This window comes from Triticum dicoccoides, chromosome 2A (genome assembly GCF_002162155.2).
Source record: "Triticum dicoccoides isolate Atlit2015 ecotype Zavitan chromosome 2A, WEW_v2.0, whole genome shotgun sequence".
NCBI lineage: Eukaryota > Viridiplantae > Streptophyta > Magnoliopsida > Poales > Poaceae > Triticum > Triticum dicoccoides.
In genome coordinates this window covers 652094075-652115019 of record NC_041382.1, presented here as the reverse complement: position 1 = coordinate 652115019, position 20945 = coordinate 652094075, and positions in this window count along the sequence as shown.

Genomic DNA, 20945 nt, shown 5'->3' with positions numbered 1-20945 from the left:
TGGTCCAAACTAGAGCCCCTTGCAGCGCCACCTCGGGGAAACTCGAGGGCTGGTTTTAGTTGTACGGATTGCTTATCCGATGTGCCCTAAGAACGAGATATGTGCAGCTCCTATCGGGATTTGTCGGCACATTCGGGCGGTGTTGCTGGACTTGTTTTACCATTGTCGAGGATGTGTTGTAACCGGGATGCCGAGTCTGATCGGATTGTCTTGGGAGAAGGAATATCCTTCGTTGACCATGAGAGCTTGTGCTGGGCTAAGTTGGGACTCCCCTGCAGGGATTTGAACTTTCGAAAGTCGTGCCCGCGGTTATGGGCCGATGGGAATTTTTTAATGTCCGGTTGTAGAAGACTTGAACTTAACTTAATTAAAATGCACCAACCGCATGTGTAACCGTGATGGTCTCTTCTCAGCGGAGTCCGGGAAGTGAACACGGTGTTGGAGTAATGCTTGACATAGGTTGTTCTAGGATCACTTCTTGATCATAGTTGTTCGACCGTGCCTTTGCCTTCTCTTCTCGCTCTCTTTTACGTATGTTAGCCACCATATATTCTAGTCGCTTGCTGCAGCTCCACATCATACCTTTACCTTACCTAAAAGCTTAAATAGTCTTGATCGCGAGGGTGTGAGGTTGTTGAGTCCCCGTGACTCACAGATTACTTCCAAAACCATATGCAGGGACCGATGATACCGCTCCAGGTGATGCGATTGTGCTCAAGTGGGAGTTCGATGAAGACTCTCATCGTTACTACGTGTCTTTCCCAGATGATCAGTAGTGGTGCCCAGTTGTGGCGATCGGGGACTATGTTGCATTTGGGGTTTATCTTCATTTTGGTTCCGTAGCCGGACCTTGAGTGTATTTGGATGAATGTAATGCTATTTATGTATTGTGTGATGTGGCGAGTGTAAGCCAACTATGTATCCTTTCCCCTTTATTTATTTACATGGGATGTTGTGAAGATTACCTCACTTGCGACATTGCTTTCAATGCGGTTATGCCTCTAAGTCGTGATTCGATACGTAGGAGATATAGCCGCATCGAGGGCGTTACAAGTTGGTAATCAGAGCCTTCCCCGACCTTAGGAGCCCCCTGCTTGATCGAATCATTAGCGTTGTTGAGTCTAGAAAAATGTTTTGAGTCATTTAGGAATTATATATCAGAGATTTAGGAATTATTTTTACTCCTCGGTCCCTTCGTCGCTCTGGTGAGGCGTCCCGACGTAGAGTTTTGACTCTTCTCTTCTCAAATTTCACTAAAAAAAATTTAGGATCACGCGGGTATCTTGGAATCGTTCCGATGGTTTTGTGACTAGAACATTGTTCTTGGTGCCTCCTAACATTTAGGGGTTGTGGCAGTGTCCCGGGGAGTTGAGCTCCGAGGTGTTGTCGTCACAATTTTATCGTTGAGATTCTGGAATACCTGAGTTTCGTCGACATCGAAAATCTCTTTTATGCAGTTGTTGGTGAGATAACCTCGACGCCACCCAGTACTGGGGCAGGAGTTCGGGAGTACTGCCATAACTTGTATAACTGAGGCTTTTCGAAGGTTGAGGTAAATGATTTCCAAAGGTTTCTTGGTTATGTGTTGAAGGATGGATACAGCTGGATGTAGGATTTGCTAGCTTTGGGTGAGATATTATGCTTCCCTTGTATCCCCAACACCTGATTGCATAATCGGAAAGGTTCGGGAGTTTCATAGGTGGGAATTCTTGTAGCTCTAGTAATTCTTCCGCAGATATTTGGTTTGTGATTGGGTAATCCTCACCAAGTATTGTTGTTGTCCGTACCTTGTTGTTTTATTCTTCTACCTCTATCTAAGTGGCTTCTCAATTTATGGAAATGTGACCATTTCAATTGGAATGCATTCGTTCATTTTGTTCGGATGTTAAGACTATATGTTGCAATTTCATTCCGTTTGATTCAGCTTGATTATTTGTCTGTCAAGATGCTAATGGATGTCACCCTCTTCAGGATGGCTCCTCCAACGCGTTCAAATCCTAATCCGCCACCACCACCTCCACCTCCGGAGGCATGGCAAGCTATGATGGCCGCTACCAATGCAAACACGCAGATGCTTTTGCAAATCTTGCAAGAGCGCACTCAAGGGAATCAAGGCCATGGCAACAATCAGAATCAGTTTGCTACACTAAACCAGTTCCTTTCTAATCAGCCAAAGACCTTCAACAACTGTGTCGAGGCAACAGACGCTGATGATTGGCTCGTGGATATCTGCAAGCATTTTGAGTGCAGCAACATCAGGCCTGAGGACTTTGTCAAACTTGCTTAGTTCCAACTCAAAGACCAAGCTGCAGAATGGTTTCAGCAGTACAAAGATTCCAGAGGAGGCCGTGTGATTACCTGGGATGAATTCCGTCAAGACTTCAAAGCTCATCATATTCCTTAGAGTGTGGTTGAGAGCAAGCGTGAGGAATTCCGCAACCTGAAGCAAGGCTCTTTGTCTGTTTACCAGAACAACATCATGTTTCAGAAGCTCGCCCGTTTTGCTAAGCAAGACGTCCCTGATGAGAACAGCATGATATACCAGTTCAGGGGTGGTCTCAAAGAAGAACTTCAGCTAGCTCTCGTCCTTTTTTAGCCCAAGAAGTACGATGAATTTTACAACATGGCAATGAAGCAAGAGGCTGCCCAACTGAAGTGCGATGCTTCCAAGAAGCGAGTCAGAGATGTGACTTCTTCTTCCTCAACTCAAGTGGTTTCTAAGCAGCAAAAGTATTTGCTGCCTCGTCCTCCGTTCCGTCAGCCTTATCAGCAGAAGAGCAAGAGTGGCAGTGGATCTTCCCACCCACCCAACCCAGGCTTTCAGAACAAGACTTTGTCTCAAGCTCCAAGATCAAGTGCTCCGTATCACCGTCCGCTCTCGGAGGTCACGTGCAACAAGTGTCAGCAGAAGGGTGACTATGCCAACAAATGCTTCAATCAGAGGCGTCTTCCTCCTCCTCCTGTGAGATCTGCAAGTACAACTGTGGTCAAGCATAACCCCAAGCACGCCAAGGTCAACATGATGAATGCAGCTCAGGCAGAGGACTCGTCAGATGTCATCATGGGTAACCTTCCTGTTAACGATATTCTTGCAAAAGTTCTTTTTGACACTGGTGCATCGCATTGTTTCATCTCCAGACCTTTTGCATCTAAGCATGATTTTGTTACTCAAGTGTTGCCGAAACCTTTGGCTATTGTCTCTCCGGCCCGTCAAATGACTTCTCGAGTATGCGTTCCGGATGTTTCAATCACTTTGGGTGACTATAAGTTCCTGTCTTCTCCTAATGTTCTTGGTGACTCGGATATTGATCTTATTCTCGGAATGGATTGGCTTTCTAAGCACAAGGCTCAGCTTGATTGTGCGGCCAGACAGATTCAATTGACTCATTCGTCTGAGGATGTAATTTTCTTTGCCGCTCGTGACGATACCATCCATCTGTTTTCTCTCAATGAGAAGGGTGAGATGGATGCCATCTCTCAAATTCTGGTCGTTTGCGAATATCAAGACGTCTTTCTAGAAGAGCTTCCAAGAATGCCTCCACACGGGCCTATTGAATTTGTCATCGATCTTGAGCCTGGCACGGAACCTGTTTGCAAACGTCCTTACAAGCTTGGACTGGAAGAGTTGAAGGAGCTAAAGAAGCAACTTGATGAAGAAGAGCGTATGGGTCTTATCCAACCTAGTTCTTCTCCATGGGGTTGTGGAGCTCTTTTTGTGAAGAAGAAGGATTGAACGGAAATTTTTTTGTCGACTACCATCCATTGAACACGAAGACTATAAAGAACAAGTACCCACTTCCCAACATCAATGAGCTTTTTGAACAACTCAAAGGTGCTCAAGTATTCTCCAAGCTTGATCTCCATATGGGCTATCATCAGATTCACATTCGTGAAGAAGATATCCCTAAGACAGCATTCAGAACAAGCTATGGTTCATATGAATACATTGTCATGTCTTTCGGCCTCGTCAACGCTCCTCCAACATTCTCTCGCATGATGAATTTCATCTTCAACGCCTACACAAATGACTTCGTATTGGTCTACCTCGATGACATTTTGGTCTTTTCCAAGAACAAGGAGGATCATGCGAAGCATTTGAGATTGGTGCTGGATAAGCTCAGAGAACATCAGTTCTATGCGAAGTTTTCTAAGAGCGAGTTTTGGCTCGATGAGGTTCTCTACCTTGGGCATATCATTTCTGCCAAGGGCATAGTGGTGAATCTTGAGAAGGTGTCTGCAATTGTGAATTGGGAACCACCTCAGAATGTGAAGCAACTCCGTAGTTTCCTTGGGCTCGCAAGCTATTGTCGAAGGTTCGTTGAGAACTTTTCAAAGATCGTGAAGCCTCTTTCCAACCTTCTCTAGAAGCACGTGAAGTACGCCTGGTCTCCTGAATGTGACATCACTTTCAACACCCTGAAATAGAAATTAGTCACTGCTCCAGTTCTGACTCCTCCTGATGAATCCAAACCGTTCAAGGTCTTCTGTGATGCTTCCCTTCAAGGTCTTGGTGCAGTGTTGATGCAAGAGAAGAAAGTTGTGGACTATACCTCTCGCTAGTTGAAGCCCAACGAGAAGAATTACCCCACTCATGACCTTGTGTTGGCGGCAGTTGTTCATGCTCTTTTAACTTGGAGGCATCTCTTATTGGGAAGAAAAGTGGACATCTTCACTGACCACAAGAGTCTCAAGTACATCTTCACTCAGCCTAATCTCAACCTCAGGCAGACTCATTGGGTCGAAATGATTCAAGAGTATAATCCGAGTATCGAGTATACTCCAGGCAAGGCTAATGTAATTGCTGATGCATTGAGCGGGAAGGCTTACTGCAACAATCTGATTATCAAGCCTTACCAACCCGAGCTTTGTGAAGCTTTCCGCAAACTCAATCTTCAAGTTGTTCCTCGCCAACCTCCAAGTCTCTCCTACTTTTGAAGATCAGATTCGCGAGGCTCAACTTCTTGACGCTATGGTGAAGAAGGTCAAGATTGGGATTGCCAAGAGTCAACCCAAGTACAAGTGCTATCGTCTTGATGACAAGGATACTCTATTCTTCGAGGATCGCATTGTTGTGCCTAAAGGTGACCTTTGCAAAGTCATTATGAATGAGGCTCACAATTCACTCCTCTCTATTCACCCTGGAAGTACAAAGATGTACCATGACCTCAAGGAGTCGTATTGGTGGACTCGAATGAAGCGCGAGATTTCTCAGTTCGTGAATGAATGTGATGTCTGCGTAAGAGTGAAGGCAGAACACCAACGAACAGCTGGTCTCCTCCAACCTCTTGCCATTCTAGAATGGAAGTTTGACCACATTGAGATGGACTTCGTGACTGGATTTCTAAAGTCCAAGCGTGGCAATGATGCTATCTTCGTTGTCATTGACAAACTCACTAAAGTGGCTCACTTTCTACCTATCAAAGAATCTATCACAGCAGCTCAGTTGGCAGACCTCCCAAATTGTCTCTCTGCACGGCATTCCGCAGTTGATATCTTCAGATCGTGGCGGCATCTTTACCTCCAAGTGTTGGGATTCTTTTCAGAAGGCCATGGGCACCAACATTCGCTTCAGCACAACTTTTCATCCTCAAACTAGTGGCCAAGTCGAGCGAGTAAATCAGATTCTTGAAGATATGCTCAGGGCTTGTGAGGGAGTCCTGGATTAGGGGGTGTTCGGGTAGCCGGACTATACCTTCAGCCGGACTCCCGGACTATGAAGATACAAGGTTGAAGACTTCGTCCCGTGTCCGGATGGGACTTTCCTTGGCGTGGAAGGCAAGCTTGGCGATGCGGATGTTCAAGATCTCCTACCATTGTAACCGACTCTGTGTAAACCTAACCCCATCCGGTGTCTATATAAACCGGAGGGTTGTAGTCCGTAGGACAGAATCAACTCCATATACAACAATCATACCATAGGCTAGCTTCTAGGGTTTAGCCTCCTTGATCTTGTGGTAGATCTACTCTTGTACTACCCATATCATCAATATTAATCAAGCAGGAGTAGGGTATTACCTCCATCGAGAGGGCCCGAACCTGGGTAAAAACATCGTGTCCCTTGTCTCCTATTACCATCCGGCCTTGACGCACAGTTCGGGACCCCCTACCCGAGATCCGCTGGTTTTGACACCGACATTGGTGCTTTCATTGAGAGTTCCTCTGTGCCGTCACAATCTGGAAGGATGCCTCCTCCCGTCTTTAAAGACGCCGCCGTTGCTAAGGGAGCCTTGGCTGTCGGCCAAACCCTCCGGCTAGGTGGTTTCCTCATGACCGCCTGTTCGGCTGTTGCACGGACGGTGACCTCTCGGGTCATCAAAAGCAACCTACACGTCAGCTCGGAGCTTGTCGAGCAGCTAGATCCAACGGAGCTCTCTTCTGTAAACGAGCTCTTGGATCGCATCGCCGCCCTGGGGGTCGCTACGGATTACGACCAGGTTGGGCTTAAACCCGAGCTAAGAGAAATTAACTCTCCCCAAGTCACCCACCACGTTGCCGTGGTAGAGACGCAGTGCGGCGACACTTCATCTATTTAAAGGACTAGCTACGTCCGAATTCCCGACCCCTCCAAGCCGGATACCTGCGGAGGGGGAGATGTAACTCAAGACCTGAGCTTAGGATCAGGCAACGGGCCAGATTCACTGGACAACATCCAAGAATCCGAACTTCAGAGTTCGGAAACTCTTCGGCCTCCGAATCTTGGATTGGGCGAGGTTTCAGATTCAACGACACCCGCCCACCCGATCATAAGCGATCTCTCCCAAATCAGGCAGAGACCCGAGGAAACAGTACATCATTACTGGGCCAGACTCCTCCTGGTTATGAACAGGATAAAGGATTGTCGCGAGGAAGACGAAATCTCAATTTTCTGCAGTAATTGCACGGACAAGGGAATCCTTAACGCCGTAAGTCATCGTGATATCACACGCTTCGCTGACTTGGCATCCATAGTACAAAAATACTGTGCGATGGAAAGCGCTTGGAAAACCGAAATAAATTTTTGGGATAATCCGGCCTTGAATAGTAATCCCGTCCGAACTAAGAGGGTGCATTATCACAGGACACCCGGGATAAACACCAAAAAGCCAAAACCCTCTACAGGGCATGGAACCATACTGGAAAGATGGCTTGATGGACCCTGTAAAATTCACAGTACAGAGGACGCCACACCAACTCAGAGCCTTAGAGCATGTTAGATACTCCGGTAGGTGGCCAAAATTGGCGAGGACCTCTTAATTCCGGAAGCCGCAGAAAGCTAGCCCAAGGACACCAGTACTGTTCTCACAGTCTTCGAGACTTTCGCATCAAACAATGTGCGAAAAAGAACACTCCGCAGCCTCGCCGAAGTCTATCGAGTTGCAACAATAAATCCATGGAGCGACACTGCCATTACCTTCAACGCAAGTGATGAACCTAGATTCCGAACAGCCCGAGCACCAGCCGCATTGGCCCTCAGTCCCATAGTGAAGGGCTTTCACCTCACCAAGGTGCTCATGGATGGAGGCAGCGGACTGAACCTCATTTATGAGGAAACCCTTCAAAAAATGGAAATAGACTGGAACCGCGTCGAGCGAAGCAGCACAACCTTTAGAGGAATAATCCCCAGTCGGGAAGCGCGCTGCACAGGAAATATCACACTAGATGTGGTGTTCGGCACGCCAAATAATTACAGGTCCGAAGAAGTCACGTTTCAGGTGGCCCCATTTAAGAGCGGATACCACGCTTTACTAGGGCGGGAAGCATTCACAATCTTCCAAGCAATACCCATTACGGGTACATGAAGCTTAAGATGCCCGGGCCAAATGGAATTATCACTCTAGCTAGTGATCCGAACATAGCACTCCGCGCCGAAAACAAGACGGCCGCATTAGCCCTTGAGGCACTATCCGAAGCCTTAGCGGCCGAGGAACTGACTGCGCTACGCTCCACGGTTAACAAGGATGATGTGATACTCGACAAGAGATCCAAATCCACATCCTTCAAGCCAGCTGATGAAATAGTCAAATTCCATGTCCATCCAACAGACCCCAATAAAACAGCTTCCATCGGGGCACGACTGAACCCTGATGTAGACGCCGCACTGCGAGAGTTCCTACATGAGAACTGGGACATTTTCGCCTAGCACCCTTCAGACATGCCAGGGATCCCACGCAGGCTGGCCGAACACAGCTTAAATATCCTAAAAGGATTCAAACCTGTCAAACAAGCCCTTCGGCGTTTTTCCGAACCCAAGAGACAGGCTATGGGAGAGGAGCTAGCCAAGCTATTGGAGGCCGGATTCATTAGAGACATAAAACATCCGGATTGCCTAGCAAACCTGGTGATGGTACCAAAGAAGGAAAAAATCCTGGTGCCTGTGTGTCGATTTTAAAGACCTTAACAAGGCTTGCCCAAAGGATCCCTTCCCCCTCCCACATATCGATAAAATTATCGACGCCACCGCAGGACACGATTTGTTGTGCTTCCTCGACGCATACTCAGGTTACCATCAAATCAAGATGGCAGAATCAGACCAAGCTGCAACAGCATTCATTACACCATACGGCCCATTCTGCTTCAACACAATGCCCTTCGGGCTGAAAAACGCCGGCGCAACATATCAGCGCATGATCCAAACATGTCTGGCAAACCAGATCGGCAAAACAGTGGAGGCGTATGTGGATGACGTGGTCGTCAAAACAAGACATGTCGAATCCCTAGTAAACGACTTGAGGCTTACATTCGATAACCTCCGAAAATATGACATCAAGCTCAACCCAGAAAAATGTGTCTTCGGCGTTCCAGCCGGAAAGCTCTTGGGCTTCATTGTATCCGGTAGAGGAATTGAAGCAAACCCAGCCAAGATCCGAGCTTTGTCACAATTGGATGTCCCAAAGGACCTTAAACAAATACAAAAATTAACCGGATGTGTGGCGGCTTTAAGCCACTTTATCTCCCGCTTGGGAGAAAAGGCACTACCCCTCTATCACCTCCTTCGGCGCACCGAACACTTCGAGTGGACGGATGCCACCACGGCCGGACTTGATGAAATAAAAGCCATATTGGCAACAAACCCAGTCCTGGCCGCGCTGAACACCGGCGAACCAATGTTATTGTACATTGCAGCAACACATCAAGTTGTCAGCGCAGTGCTCGTTGTCGAGCGGGAAATGGATGGACACAAATTCCCCCTTCAAAGGCCGGTCTACTACGTATCCACTGTCCTCACTCCATGCAAATCATGGTACCCGCATTATCAAAAGATTGCATACGCGGTATTCATGGCATCCCGGAAGCTACGGCACTACTTTCAAGAGTGTCCCATAACAGTAGCCTCGGAAGTACCACTCAACGATATTATCAACAACCGCGATGCAACGGGCCAGATTGCAAAATGGGCCATCGAGCTTCTCCCGTTCGATATAACCTATAAGCCACGGCGAGCTATTAAATCGCAAGTTTTGGCCGACTTCGTTGCAGAATGGACGGAGGCCGAGCTCCCTAAAGAGTACGGCACATATTCAAACTGGCTTATGCATTTCGACGGCTCCAAAATGTTGGCCGGACTGGGGGCTGGCGTCGTCCTGACGTCCCCCACAGGAGACACAGTCCAATATGTGCTCCAGATCATGTACACGGATTCCAACAATGCAGCCGAATATGAGGCCCTCCTACATGGTCTCCGGATAGCAGTATCCATGGGTATCCAGCGCCTAGAGGTACGCAGGGATTCAAACCTCACGATATCCCAAATAAATGGAGACTTCGACGCCAAGGACCCAAAAATGGCAGCTTACGCAACGCCGTCCTAAAAATGTCAGCTCGGTTCGAAGGGCTGGAGTTTCACCATATAGCCCGAGAAAACAATCAAGCAGCGGACGTCCTGGCACGCATCGGAGCAAAACGTGATGCAGTCCCCCCCCCAACATCTTTTTGGAAAGATTGTTCAAGCCATCCGTAGCATGGGAGGGGGAACCCGCAAATAACAGCCCGGACCCAGCCGCACCACTCGACGCCGAACAATCTGACACAATTGGAGGCTCTGCCAAAGAAATTACACCTTCAGCCCACGTAATAATGGCGGTCATCGCCCCGTGGACAGAACCATTCCTAGCCTACCTTACTAAGCAGGAACTCCCAGAGGACCAAAACGAGGCCCGCTGCATAGTGCGGCGATCTAAAGCCTATAGAATCCACGAGGGAGAGCTTTATAAGAAAAGCACTACCAGAGTCCTTCAAAGGTGCATCTCCGAAGAGGAAGGGCGGAACCTTCTGGCTGAAATTCATGCCGGACTCGGTGGTCACCACGCCGCTGCTCGGTCCCTTGTTAGCAAGGCTTTCTGTACAGGCTTTTATTGGCCGACGGCCCGGGCAGACGCTTAGGACCTAGTCCAACGATGCGCTGGTTGCCAACTTTTTGCCAACCAAAGCCATATGCCACCCACCGCACTCCAAACTATACCCATCACCTGGCCTTTTGCGGTCTGGGGGCTTGACATGGTCGGACCCCTTAAAGGTGGGACCGATAGGAAAAAATACCTACTGGTCATGGTGGATAAATTCACCAAATGGATAGAAGCCAAGCCTATCAAAACGGCCGAATCCAAACCTGTGATAGACTTTATATCTGGGGTTGTACACCGGTACGGCGTCCCCCACAGCATCATAACCGATAACGGTACAAACTTTACCGCCGACGAGGTAAAACTCTGGTGCAAAAACATGGGCATCAAGCTCGATTATGCTTCCGTCTATCACCCACAAACCAACGGCCAGGTCGAACGTGCAAATGGTCTTATCATGAGCGGCATTAAACCCAAACTGGTGCGGTCCCTCAAGGAATCTAACACACACTGGGTAGAGGAGCTCGACTCCATGCTATGGGGGCTGCGGACCACGCCAAATCGCACCACCGGATACACACCATTTTTTATGGTGTACGGCGCAGAGGCAGTTCTACCCTGCGACATAATTCATGACTCACCTAGAGTGCGCATGTACGAAGAAAGAGAAGCCGAGCTCGATCGGCAGGACAACTTGGACGCCTTGGAGGAGGAGCGTGACGTGGCAAAAGCCTGTTCCGCGTTTTATCAACAGCAAGCCCGAAGATATCAAAGCAGAGAAGTACGGGCCAAAAATTACAATGTTGGCGAACTAGTTCTACGCCTGCCGGATAAGAAAAAGGATAAACTCAAGCCCAAGTGGGAAGGTCCATTCATAATCGACCAAGTCCTGACTGGAGGGGCGTACCGCCTGCGAGATGCATCGGATAACCAACTCGAGCCGAACCCGTGGAACGCCACCCGCCTCCGAAGATTATATGCCTAGCGCCGGACTCTGTGTTCGTCTCCTTCCTCTGTCCATTTTTTGCATTTTTCTGTCTTACATTTCTCTCCTTCCCCTCTTTTCTTTTATAGCCCTTAAAGGCTCATCTAGTGACGCGCCACTCACGCTCATTAAACCTGGGGGCTTCTTTAACAGAAGCTTATTCATACGGGCTTCATGCCCAACACATGCGTTAAACTTCCGCATGTACCTTTTTCTTCGCCATTATATGCATCGATATGACTTAAGTTTTGGCCAAGCTGGGTTGCCTGGCTCCTGTGCTTACCCCTACATTCCCGATTGTTCGGCTAGGCGGTAAAGGGAGCACCTCTGTGATTGTTACTGCCTGGTCAGCCGGATGTGTACCTCAGACTGGGTGAAGCCGAAAGCTAGCGTTCTTAAGGGAATATTCGGTCGGTGAAATAAAAGATGATCTTTTTACTCATTTTATGCGCCCCCAGATGCTTTTTTTGTGCGTCTCTTCATGCAGTCCAGACATGCACCTTAGGGCATGCCTCCCAGCGAAAGGAACCCTTAATGGGACTATTCTCTCTGGAAGATGTTTCTTACTAACCATGTAATATAACATAACTAGTTGGGCACTTGTCTGATAAAGCACTGATGACCCCTACGCCTGGTCTCCACGCATACCCCGGTTCTTATATAACCGCTAGGGTATTTGGACACACTCCGGACCGTCAGGTCCCGAGGTTGAAGCGAAAAGGTCGGCAACAACAAACGATCTACAATCCGGCTAGAAGGCATTATACATGTCAATTCAAAATTACACAGTCATTCTGACTGATTGTATTCCTCTTCTATACCACCTAACAGGCTGTCTAATTTACAGTCCTGTTGGGAATACTTCGCAGCCAACTCTACTTGGCCGTATACTAAGCTCACAGGGATCTCCTTCCCGTCAGGCCCCACTGGTCCGACCTCGGCCATGTGGTTTGGGTCAGACTTCGTAAAATGGGTCTTCACCATGGCCCAGGCCTCCCTAGCGCCTTGTCGGCAGGCCAATATCTTCCACAACCGGAAGCGCCGCCGAGCTCCCTTCAGCTTCTCCGCAAGCTCTCCAAGGCCCTCGGGCACGGAGTGGGCAGGCCATAAGGCTTGGGAAATACCCCGCGTAGCCTGCCGAATTCGCTCATGCAGTTGCAAGAGCTCGGGAAGAAGGTCACCCGTAGAACCGGGCATCTCCTCTGCAGGACAACCTGTGAGCATACCTACAGACATTACTCTGTTAGTCGACTTCCTCGCCGAACTTTTTTTTTCCGAAGTTCGTTCAAGCACTTACTAAAAATGCCGCGTCGAAGCCGCTGATTCTCCTTCGTGGAGTCCGACAGCTGGCCGCGAACATCTTTAAGTTCGACGTCCAGCTTGGTGTTGGCATCCTGAAGATCATTCTTCTCTCGCCTCACCTTTGTCAACATACTCTCACCGGCCTTTAGCCGGCGTAAGAGTTGTTTCTTGTCCGGATCGAGTCCGGCGCCATCTGCAATATGATTTGTCAGATGTGCACCCACACCGCACAATACTAATCTTTCGAAGTGTATCTTACCTGAGGGGGTCTTTTTGGGCTCCCCTGCTGCAGCTAGTGCGGCCTCTAGTTGGGCCTTGCACTTTTCCAGCTCCTGGGACAGTACAGTATTCTTCTCTGTAAGAACCTGCATATTAAATGATCCTTAAATCAGTTGCTCTAACTGCTTCAAGTCTCGGGGGCTACTGGCATATATATGTTTAACCAAAATTTTCTTACCCGTATGTCTTTTACATACTGCTCCGTGGCTCTGGCTAAACCATTTTGAGCGGCACGGAGGTACGCATCTCCCAAATTAAAGGCATCTAAAGCCTCTTGGGAGAAACAAGCGTTGCGTAGAACTGTCCGGCGACGCCTGTGGTTCATGGCACTCTCCACTTCAGAATTTGTGGCAGACAGCCTGTCTGCATCCTCTGTTGGAGGAGCGTCCGGTGCGCGCCTTGTGCTCGCCTCCGCTTCCTGGCCAGACGTTGGAGCCTGGCTGGTGGAGGCGCGATTGGCAACCTCTCCGGATGTAGTCCGGCGAGGTCTCTTTGTTCTGAAGATGGCACGAATGTTAATATGCCCTGACAGAATAAACACCAGGGAAACAGAGGGTGCGCTATACCTTTGCACCGGCATCTTAGTCTGGACTGCATTCCTTTTTGTCCCACGGGGCCCTGCGGCCCCTCGTTGGCTAGCCGTCGCAGGTTCGGCCTCCTGCCTTAGAAATCTCCCCTGCAAAACACGGTTATCATCAGAAACACCAGAATACGTGAGAGTGGAATCTCTCTCTAGGGAATGAGACTCCGGTTTCTGTCACCTGGGAGGCCGGGATTAACCCTGGGTAATCAGCCGTGATGGCTACCAAGGTATTGTCCTTGCTTAGCTGATAGAACACCCCGTCGATAAAATCCACCGATATGTCTGGATCTTCTTCGGAGTCCGGATTGAGGGACCGTTCTGGGTCCTCGGGCTGTGGAGGGCGGCTGTTTATATCCTTTACCTCCTGTCGCAGTCCCTGCATTGAAGTCGTTAGACTACCTATCTAACCATGGGAGTATAAAACAAACGGGCAAGCGCAATTGTTCACTTACCCAACTTGGAGGATCGTACATACTGAATCCGGCCCGTGGGTTGACGCAGAGGAATTCCTCCTCTTCTCCCTTATACAAAGTGGACAAGATCTTTAGTAGAGCGGCAGCCGAATCCGGCCCCTTACGGCCGTAGCGAGTGGCGTTGTCCTCCCCGTTGAAATTCCACATGGGGTGGCCTCTATATTGAAGCGGCTGCACCCCCCGCATAATGCATGCGGCCATGACTCCAATCATGGTTAGTCCGGAATGAGCCAACAGTCTTATCCGACCCATCAGGTAAAGGACGTCTCTGTCGCTTTCTCTCTAAGAGCTCCGCGGACGCCAGCTCAAGCGTTTCTTCAATGGAGCGCTGTTGAACTCAGGGAGACCGACCCGGATAGGGTCTAGTAGCGGGACGTCATCTATGTAAAACCATTCCGAAGGCCAGCCCTCGGACGCCTTCTTTGGGGTTCCGGATAGGTATCCGGTCCCGGCGATGCGCCATACTTCGGCTCCGCCCACTTGGTATATAGACCCCTCTTGAGAACGGGGCACCAGGAAGAATAACCTCTTCCACAGCGTGAAATGAGCTTCAATGCCTAAAAATAGCTCGCAAAGGGCGACAAAACCCGCAATATGCAATATGGAGGCAGGCGTGAGATTGTGCAGCTGGAGGCCGTAGAACTCCAGAAGCCCGCGGAGAAATGGATGAATTGGAAATCCCAGTCCCCTTATTAGATAGGGGACGAGGCACACCCGCTCTCCTTTAGAGGGATTGGGGGTGCTCTCTGCTTGCTCTCCACCATTATAGGTGGCGAGTCCGGCTCGGACCGGGACCATATAGGCCTGAGGGAGAAATCCCTTGGCCTGAAGCGACACTAGCTCGCTGTGCGGAATGGAGCACCTCTCCCAGTCTCCAGGTTTAGGACTGGAAGGGCGAGAGGAGGAGCTGGGACGGCTGGCCATGTTGGAATGGACCTTTGCTAGAAGCGCTCTGATGATAACTCGCGGAAAGGAGGAGATGTGGTTTGGACCTAAATCCCCGTCCCGTTAAATAGGCGGCTCGTTTATACGGCTAGGGGTGTGGGTGTAAAAACGCCCCGGCTTTTCGCATTCGTTTGACACGTGGAAGACGGCCATTATTGGGCGTGGAAGACGAGGAGCACTACATTACGAAAGAGGACATTATTCCTACAGGTACACAAGATTTGGAGAAGAACCCGCCTTGCAATGCCGAACAATCTGCGCGCCGGACTCGTCGTCATTGAAGCCTGGTTCGGGGGCTACTGAGGGAGTCCTGGATTAGGGGGTGTTCGGGTAGCCAGACTATACCTTCAACCGGACTCCCGGACTATGAAGATACAAGATTGAAGACTTCGTCCCGTGTCCGGATGGGACTTTCCTTTGCGTGGAAGGCAAGCTTGGCGATGCGGATATTCAAGATCTCCTACCATTGTAACCGACTCTGTGTAACCCTAACCCCCTCCGGTATCTATATAAATCTGAGGGTTGTAGTCCGTAGGACAGAATCAACTCCATATACAACAATCATACCATAGGCTAGCTTCTAGGGTTTAGCCTCCTTGATCTCGTGGTAGATCTACTCTTGTACTACCCATATCATCAATATTAATCAAGCAGGAGTAGGGTATTACCTCCATCGAGAGGGCCCAAACCTGGGTAAAAACATCGTGTCCCTTGTCTCCTGTTACCATTCGGCCTTGACGCACAGTTCGGGACCCCCTACCCGAGATCCGTCGGTTTTGACACCGACAGCTTGTGTCATCTCTTTCGGTATGAAGTGGGAAGATTGTCTTCCATATGCCGAGTTCTCCTACAACAACTGCTTTCAAGCGAGTTCGGGCAGGGCCCCATTTGAAATTCTCTATGGCAGGAAGTGTTGTACTCCTCTTAACTGGTCAAAGACTGGTGAACGTCCACTTCTTGGAAATGACTTGATCACAGAGGCAGAAGAGATGTGCAAAGTCATTCGTGATAACCTCAAAGCCGCGCAATCACGCCAGAAGAGTTACTATGATAGTAAGCATCATGTTTTGGCTTTCGAGATCGGAGACCATGTTTACCTCTGCGTCTCTCCAATGAAAGGTACTCGTCGCTTTGGTATCAAAGGGAAGCTTGCCCCTAGATATGTGGGTCCTTTCAATATCGTCAGTAAGAGAGGCGATCTCGCCTATCAACTTGAGCTTCCCTCCAACTTTGCAAACGTGCACGGCGTGTTTCACGTGTCTCAACTCCGCAAGTGTTTCAAGACTCCTGACCGCACCGTCAACTTCGAAGACATTGATTTCCAAGAAGACTTGTCTTATCGTGAGCACCCCGTTGCTATTCTTGAAGAAGCTGAGCGCAAGACTCGCAACAAGTCTATCAAATTCCTCAAAGTCAAGTGGTCACACCATTCCGACCGTGAAGCCACCTGGGAACGCGAGGATCACCTCCGTTCTGAGTACCCAGAGTTTTTCCACTCCTAGATATCGGGACGAGATCCTATCATAGTGGTGGAGTGTTGTAACACCCCGGATGTAATTTACCTTAATTGTATTCCAACTCTTGCCGTTTCCGACATTAAGTTATTTTTTCCTCGTTGTTGGGTTTTTGTCTCCGTGTGTTTTTTTCTTTGCCATGCATCTCATATCATGTCATCATGTGCATTGCATTTGCATACGTGTTCGTCTCATGCATCCGAGCATTTTCCCCGTTGTCCGTTTTGCATTTTGGCGCTCCTATGTCCTCCGGTGGTTCTTTCTACCTCTTTTCGTGTGCGGATGTTAAATGTTTTCGGATTGGACCGAGACTTGTCATGCGGCCTTGGTTTACTACCGGTAGACCGCCTGATACTCCAACGGTTAACCGAGGGACCGAAAAGGCCCCGTGTGTGTTGCAGCCCAACACCCCTCCAAAGTTGGCCCAAAACCCACCTAAAACCCCTCCATCACCTAGAGCGTTGGATCACAATCGCGTGGCCGAAAATCGTGCTCAATTTGGAGCCCCCTAGCTCCATCTACCTCTATATAAAGGTCACTCCCCGAATTTTTCGGGCAAACCCTAGTCACCTCCCTCTTCACGCGCCGCCGGACGAAACCTCGCCGGCTGGACATGTCCGCCCCCGCCACCGACCACTCGTGACGCGCCACGTCATCACCGCGTGCCCCACTTCACCGCGGATCCCGCCGGCCCGCCGGAGCCCGCTTCGGGCCCCCGAAGCCCATCGGGAGTCGCCGCCGCCCGACTCCACTCCTCCCGCTCCCGAGCCGGCGCCGCCCTCACCGGCCGCCGCCCCGCGCCGGCAAGCCCTGCCGCCATCCGCTTCCGGCGCCGCCTCACTGCCCGGCGCCCACGGCCACCTCACCTATCTGACGTGCCACTCCGTCTTCTCCTCCCCCGGCCGGCCTCTTCCTCTCCCTCGACTCCGGTGGACAGCTCCGGCGACCTCGATTCCGGCCGGCCATCCTCGGGAACCGTGCCCTGCTACAGTAACCGCCCAGATCCGATCTGGATCTGAGATCCGCGGGTTGACTTTTTCCTCGTAACCCTAGTTTTTGATGCAACTTTGACATGCCATAACTCGGCATTCGTAGCTCCGATTCGTGCGTGTAGGATATCAAAATGTTTGTCTCGATGAGTACATCATTTCATCTCATTGCATCATTTTCATTTGATCTCGTCTTGATGCCCGAAATGCTGTTGGAAGAGGGCTATGTGATGATTATGTCAGATCTATTTCAGCAAATGGCCTTTTGTCATTTTTGCCATGATTAATGTGTGCATGCTATGATCCTGAGCTCTACATGTGTTTTGTTCAATGCCATGCCTTGTTTACAGGGGTGTATGTCATGTACTTTTGTGATCTTTGTGGTGACTAGCACAAGCATGCAAAGTAGCTTACTCAATGATGTTGATTTCAGGGACTTCAAATTTCACTAAGTCCTTGTCCTGATTTTGTTTTTATGCCATATGTTCATGTTGTTCCCTAGTGATTCGTGCCTCTTTTGAGGATGATCATTAAGGATGTTTTGTAGATAATGTGGTTCTCTATCCATCCATGTCTTTGTTTGCAATTACGGAGCACCCTATCTTGAGTCAATCAAGCTCTACTTTTGCTATAAAATGTTTCGGGCAGATTGTTAACATGTTTAGCGATTTTGCCGAGGTTGTTGCTATTGATCCATGCATGCTAAGTGGTTGTTCTTGCCATGTCTAGCTTCTATGCCATGCTTATTGATGGGTGTATGCTTATATTATCATGCCATGATTTGTAGTGAGTGCATCGAGCTCGTAAACATGCCTACTTGTTAATCTGTTTGCATGCTCCAGTTTTTCACTAAGTATGAATCTGTTTATGTTTTTGCTATGTTCACATGATTGCAATTGTATTTTCTGATCCTTTTGGCTTATGGTCACTAAGGGACTTTTGTTATATGCTTTGAGTGGCTTCATGTCATGCCTTACTTTGCCATGATATGTTCCTGTAGCATGTAGTTTTCATGCTCTAAACATTGCTTCCTGATGTTAAATTCCTGACTTGTGTTATTTTCACTAAGTCTGAAACCTGTTATCTTTTGCACTTTTGCCATGCTTGTTTGAACCTGTTAACAAGTGAATTAGCCATAGCTCAGTGTTCATATTTTGTCAAGCAGCTTGAGTGGATCCCTGCCATGTATTTTGTTTCTATGTTGTAGTGTTGTAGCATGTTGTTCTTGATGCATTTAGGCGGTCTCGTGCTGATTATCGCAGATCGGTGTCATACTTGTTTTGCTTGCCATTTCCAAACCGTGCATCCGATTCCGGTGATCTTTATATCGATTTCAACCAAAATCAACTACTCTTTCCAGTGGCACTCTTGGATTTACAAGTTGAGTCCAGGTTCATTCATTCCTTGCCAAATCTTACATATGCATTGCATACTGCATCCCGCATGTCATACCATGTTTGCATCATGTTGTTTGAGCGTTGCACGTGGTTGATTGTGTTCCTTTTGCTTGTTGTTCTTGCATGGGTAGAGCTGGGACACGATTACATGAACGAGGATCCCGTTGAGTACGCTTACAAGGATCAAGACAACTCTTGAGAACTTTGCAGGCAAGATGACCATACCCTCGAAATCACTTCTATCTTTGCTTGCTAGACGCTCGCTCTTTTGCTATGCCTATGCTACGATACCTACCACTTGCTTATCATGCCTCCCATAATTGGCATGTCAAACCTCTAACCCACCATGTCCTAGCAAACCGTTGTTTGGCTATGTTACCGCTTTGCTCAGCCCCTTCTTATAGCGTTGCTAGTTGCAGGTGAAGATTGGAGATCGTTCCTTGTTGGAACATGTTTATTGTTGGGATATCACAATATTATCTTGTTTATCTTAATGCACCTATATACTTGGTAAAGGGTGGAAGGCTTGGCCTTTTGCCTAGTGTTTTGTTCCACTCTTGCCGCCCTAGTTTCCGTCATATCGGTGTTATGTTCCCGGATTTTTGCGTTCCTTACACGGTTGGGTTATAATGGGAACCCCTTGACAGTTCGCCTTGAATAAAACTCCTCCAGCAATGCCCAACCTTGGTTTTACCAGTTGCCACCTAGCCTCTTTTTCCCTTGGGTTTCCGGAGCCCAAGGGTCATCTTTATTAAACCCCCTGGGCCAGTGCTCCTCTGAGTGTTGGCCTAAACTAGAGCCCCTTGCAGCGCCACCTCGGGGAAACTCGAGGGCTGGTTTTAGTTGTACGGATTTCTTATCCGATGTGCCCTGAGAACTAGATATGCGCAGCTCCTATCGGGATTTGTTGGCACATTCGGGCGGTGTTGCTGGATTTGTTTTACCATTGTCGAGGATGTCTTGTAACCGGGATGCCAAGTCTGATCGGATTGTCTTGGGAGAAGGAATATCCTTCGTTGACCGTGAGAGCTTGTGATGGGCTAAGTTGGGACTCCCCTGCAGGGATTTGAACTTTTGAAAGCCGTGCCCGTGGTTATGGGCAGATGGGAATTTGTTAATGTCCGGTTGTAGAAGACTTGAACTTAACTTAATTAAAATGCACCAACCGCATGTGTAACCGTGATGGTCTCTTCTCGGCGGAGTCTGGGAAGTGAACACGGTGTTTGAGTAATGCTTGCCGTAGGTTGTTCTAGGATCACTTCTTGATCATAGTTGTTCGACCGTGCCTTTGCCTTCTCTTCTCGCTCTATTTTACGTATGTTAGCCACCCTATATGCTAGTCGCTTGCTGCAGCTCCACATCATACCTTTACCTTACCTAAAAGCTTAAATAGTCTTGATCGCGAGGGTGTGAGATTACTGAGTCCCCATGACTCATAGATTACTTCCAAAACCAGATGTAGGGACCGATGATACCGCTCCAGGTGATGCGATTGAGCTCAAGTGGGAGTTCGATGAAGACTCTCGTCGTTACTACGTGTCTTTCCCAGATGATCAGTAGTGGTGCCCAGTTGGGGCGATCGGGGACTATGTTGCATTTGGGGTTTATCTTCATTTTGGTTCTGTAGCCGGACCTTGAGTGTATTTGGATGAATGTAATGCTATTTATGTATTGTGTGATGTGGCGAGTGTAAGCCAACTATGTATCCTTTCCCCTTTATTTATTTACATGGGATGTTGTGAAGATTACCTCACTTGCGACATTGCTTTCAATGCGCTTATGCCTCTAAGTCGTGCTTTGACATGTAGGAGATATAGCCGCATCAAGGGCGTTACACCCTCACCCCAAAGTTCAACCCATGGTCTGCCTGTCCGATCACCTTCGATCGCAGGGACCACCCCACTAGCATCCGACATGGCGGATCCGCCGCGCTGGTCCTAGACGCCATCATTGACGGATTTCACCTCACTTGAGTCCTTATGGATGGCGGCAGCAGCATGAACCTGCTTTATCAGGATACAATGCGAAAAATGGGTATCGACCCCGCGAGAATCAAACCCAGTAAAACCACCTTTAAAGGCGTCATCCCAGGTGTAGAGGCCCATTGTACAGGCTCAATCACACTGGAAGTGGTCTTCGGATCACAGGATAACTTCCGA